Source organism: Echinops telfairi, unplaced genomic scaffold (genome assembly GCF_000313985.2).
Source record: "Echinops telfairi isolate 266 unplaced genomic scaffold, ASM31398v2 ScPeMD7_7469;HRSCAF=8507_1, whole genome shotgun sequence".
NCBI classification, from domain to species: Eukaryota; Metazoa; Chordata; class Mammalia; order Afrosoricida; family Tenrecidae; genus Echinops; species Echinops telfairi.
The window spans coordinates 138,728,173-138,733,192 of NW_022111373.1; the positions used below are offsets into that span (position 1 = coordinate 138,728,173).

General features: G+C 47.6%; 1 pseudogene; it reads left to right on the forward strand.

Annotated features, from left to right (window-relative positions):
* The first annotated feature begins 4,251 nt into the window (after positions 1 to 4,251).
* LOC101656741 lies at positions 4,252 to 4,796 on the forward strand (annotated as a pseudogene).
* The last annotated feature ends 224 nt before the right edge of the window (positions 4,797 to 5,020 follow it).

Sequence of the window (5,020 nt, forward strand, 5' to 3'; positions counted from 1 at the left end):
TAGGAACTGGAAACACAGGGAATCCAGGGAGGATGATCCCTTTAGGACCAGTGGTGTGAGTGGCGATACCAGGACGGTGGAGGGAGGGTGGATTGGAAAGGGGGAACCTATTACAAGGCTCTACATATAACCTCCTCCCTGGGGTTGGACAACAGAAAAGTGGGTGAAGGGAGACGTCGGACAGTGTAAGATATGACAAAATAATAAATTATAAATTATCAAGGGCTCATGCGGGAGCAGGGAGTGGGGAGGGAGGGGGGAAATGTGGAGCTGATGCTGTGGGCAATGAATGTACAGATGTGCTTTACACAATTGATGTGTGTATGGAGTGTGATAAGAGTTGTATGAGCCCCTAATAAAATAATTTAAGAAAAAGAAAAAGAAGTTTTCATAACTCTCCCCTCTGTATGCTCTAATATATTTATAGACCTATTTGCTGTTGTTAGGTGCCATTGATCAAGTGTCCTACAAAGTGAAATGCTGCCTGGTCATGGGCCACGCTCACAATGGTTGTCATGCCTGAGCTCATCGCTGCAGCCAAGGCGTCTGTCCATCACATGGAGGGTCTTCCTCTTTTTCAAGGGTCGTTTACATTAGCACCGAACAAAAACAACAGCAGCAACAACAAGAGCACATGCCTTGGACCCAGGGGGTCCCTGTGAGTAGAAACTCCTAGACCCAGGGAAAGACTGACGATGATAATTTTCCCTCAGAGCAGACAAAGAAGGAATGCTTTCCCATATCGCTGGCACCCTGAATTCAGATTTGGAGCCTTCTAAACTCAGAGAATGAAGTCGTGTTTGTTAAAGCTGTCTACTCGGGGCATTTCTGTCAGGCAGCACTAGCTCACGGATGCAGTTCTCGCTCAGGTGGCTGGCCGAGTTTTCAATCTGGTGATAGGTTTGTACTGATGCATTTTACACGTCTTCTGCCTGCTTCTCTTGGAGGGAATGGGACCCATGGGTCTGGATGGCGATGATGTATAGACATCGAAGGCACCTTCTCTCTGTGGAGAATTCTCTCATGCCCTCAGCTCCACGAACATTAGGCCTAAATACTTTGGCATTAAAAGGTTTGTGCTAATAACTAACGGCCACACGTAACCTTGGCAGCAGTTCTTCTTCCTTTTTTCCTAAAGGGAATATTATTCTATGGCCAATTAAACCCAGAGGAACAGTGTGAAAATAGAAATGTATCTGCCGTTGGATAGCTTAGCTACAGGTTGAGGACAAGCCAAGTGCAGTGGTGCATATTTTCCAAAAATGGCTGCAGCAGAATCTCCCTTCCCACATGCTTTTTGGCACTATAACCTCCCACTCCCTCACCAAGAGAGGGAGTTTATTTCTCCCCATCCTGGAATCTGGGTGGGGTCTGTGGTGGCTTTGATCAGCAGGCTACGGTGGAAATAATGCTGGGAGAGTTCTGAACCAAGCCCATCCTAGGCCGGCAGCTTCCACTTGCTGTCCCGTGAAACACTTGCTTCTAGGAGGCTCTTCGGCTAACCCAGCCCCCAAGCTGTGGAGAGTCCAAGTCACCAGGGGTCTCATGCAGACCAGGAACCCTAGCATAGCCAGCATCCGCTGTGGGTGGCCTTCACGTCTGTCCAGTTGCGCTCAGTCTTCAGATGAAAGTAGCCCCCGCTGAGATGGTATCAGGCTGTAATCCCAGGACAGGTTTGAACAAGAACCACCTGGCTGAGCCCAGCCAACCCCCAGAACTGTGAGAGATGATAATAAACAAGTGTCCAATTAAGTTTTGAGTGTTATGTTGATCCATAACAGATACCTGGAGGGCCAAGGCAATGAGAGCTGTACGAACAGGCTCATGGGCATGATGGGATGGAGTGGCGGCGGGTGCAAGGTCAGGGAGCATGTACCCCCAACCGGTAGATCTTTGTGAGGCACCATAGAGTTGGCCTGACTCATGGCGAGCCCATGAACAATGCAATGTGCTGGTTCTGCACTGTCCCTACGATGTGTTTTGGATTGAACTGTTGAACAGTAGCGATCCACAAGGTTTCTGTGGCAGTTACATAATTTCATGTCAACTTGTTAAATAGATTTTAGGGGTGGAGTTTAGCCTCTCAATCAGGTCATAGCTAATCATGCTTCTGTGTGGGCATGGCCTTCTAAGGATTCTGGGAACTCCTGTCTTTCTCCCTGGAGGTGGGACACACACTCTCTCTGCTTGTCTTCCTGCTGACAAGCCACGTGGAGCTAAGCAGATGGAGCTGGAGGAGCCACGGGGAGACCCACGCCAGCGCTGAGATGCCTCCAGTGCCACTGGATTCGTAAGACTTTCCACCCACTGGCCTGTGGTCTTCCTGTATTTGACGTGAGAGCATGTGTTGTATGAGTCTGATATTGGTATTGGACATATGGGCTAATATTGGACTTATGGACTTGATCTGGACTGGGCTGGGATGTTTTCTCAATATAAATTGTTCTTTTATATAAAGCTCGTTCTTATACACCTATGAGTGTCACTGCAGTTGTTTCTCTAGTCTACCTGGACTAACATTCTTTCCATTGGCTGATTTTTGGAAGTAAATCACCAAGTCTTTCTTCCTAGTCTGTCTTAATCTACAAAGTCCACTGAAGCTTGCTCAACATTATAGCAACATTCAGGCTGCCACTGACAGACAGAGGGGTGGTGGCTGTACATTAAATGTAATGGCTGGGAATTGATCCCAGGTGTCTTATATGAGCCACTAAGTAACCTCATGTTAATCAGAGAAAAGAGAGACCACTTCAAGGATTTCATTTGTGTGTATTTACAATCAACACCCTTAGAAACAGTGGTCAGGAAATCAAAAGACTCATTACATTGGGCAAATCTGCTGCTAAAGATCTCTTTGCAGTATTGAAAAGCAAAGACATCACTCTGAGGAAGAAGGTGAGGCTGACCTAAGCCAGGGTATTTTCAATCACCTCATGTGGTAGTTACATAATTTCACATTAACTTGAAGATATAAAAGTATAGGGTGGTTTTCAATCAGGTCACAGCCTGATGGCCCCTCCCTATGGGCCTGGCCTCCTCTTAAGGAGGGTCTAGGGAACCTCCTTCTCTTTCTCTGCTTTGATCTTCCTGCTTGCTGACCCAGAGAGCTGGGATATTTTCCACTGACTTGGATCCACATGACTTTGCACCTGCCAGCCTGTGATATTCCTGCACTCTGCATCATTGCATGTGACCGTGTGAATCTGAAGAGGGACCTATGGACTATTATCAGACTTTTCGACTATTATTAGACTTATGGGGTTGAGTTGGACTGGGCTGGGGTGTGTTTTTGATACATAATTACTTCTTGTTACAAGGCATTTTCTTGCACATGGATGAGCATCAGTGGATTTGTTTCTGTAGTTCACCTAGCCTAACGCCCCTCATATGCTTGTGAGCAATGAGTATGGAAGATGGAACAAGAAAGAAAGAAACAAACAAAAAGACAGAACAAGAATGGATACCTTTGAATTATGGTGTTTTTGAAGAATATTGGACATGTCATAGACTACCAGAAAGAAGTGCATTCAGAATGTTCCTTAGAAGGGAGGATAGAGAGACTTCATCTCTCCTACTTTGGACATGCTGTCAGGAGGTTCCAGTCCGTGGAAAAGGACATTATACTTTCATTTACTTGGTCTTGTTTAATCTTCATAACTGCCCTGTGAGGACCGAGCTCTACTTTTCCAGTGAGAAAACAAAGGCTCAAAGTGATGGCCAGATTCCAAGCTCTCCTTTTCCTACTCTTCCTCAAGCCATGCATGTTTACTGTGCTGGTGGTTTGGCCATAGGATTCTTGCCTTTCATGCAACAATGAATGGAAGGGCTGCAGCTGCTGCCGTCAGGTGGGATTGACTTGGGTCTGCCTCATAGCGACCCTACGTACAAGGAAGGAAACATGCGCAGTCCTGCCCCACCGTCACAATGGTTAGTAGGTTTCAGCCCATAGCTGCGACCCCTTTGTCGAGCTCCTTAAAGAGGTGGCATGGCCGAGTGGCTGCAGCCCTTCCATTTGTTATGACGAGTCTGAGACAGTGTAAATGACAGTACTTTCTACTCAGGGAGTTTTTCCCTGAGGGGTACCATTCTGGTTTCCTGCAGATGGATGGATGGATGTTAACAATTTGTTCGATGGCACAGCCCACAAAATTCACCAAGAATATGCTTCTCCTGAGTCTGCTCCCGGCTCCGGTATTTGTTTCCTGTCTCTACTCCAGCTCCCTGGATAGCTGACTTGCACCACGGTCAACGATGAGCACATGCACCTTCATCACCATCAAGCTAGAAGGTGTGCAGTGCGGCGTGGTGGGCGACATCATCAAGCACTTTGAGCAGAAGGGATTCCTCCTGGTGGCCATGAAGGTAGTTAAGGCCTCTGAGGAACACTCCATGGACCCGAAAGACTGCCCGTTCTTCCCAGGGCTGGTGAAGTGCATGAATCTGGGACCAATGGTGGCCGTGGTCTGGGAGGGGCTGAGTGTGGGGAAGATGGGACAGGTGATGCTGGGGGTGACCAACCCAGCGGATTCTAAGCCAGGTACCATCCAAGTCGGCAGGAACATCATTCGTGGCAGTGACTTGGTCAAGAGTGCTGAGAAAGAAATCAGTCTCTGGTTTAAGCGGAGGAATTGGTGGACTGCAAGTCATGTGGCTGTGAGTGGATCCACGAGGAAGAGGCGGACAAAGCAGACCCGTTGCCGTGGGCCCGTTGGCACTGTGCCTGTCCTGTGTACAGCTCTTCTTCCGGGGTTGGAAGCTGTAGGATTGACATCCTGTACCCTTTCAAAGCACATTGACCAATAAAATAAAGCCTTGGGAGACTGGGGGAAAAATACATGCTTCTCCTTGGAATGGTCTGCCAACAGAAGCATCATGCAGCAATGCTTAAACCATGATCATAGTGTCCCACTAGGCCTCCTGGAAAATTGTCATTATCCATTCATTCAATCATTGCTTGAGTACTGATTACTTGTCGTACCACACGCATAGTGCTCTAGGCATTGAAGACAGAGCAGTGAAC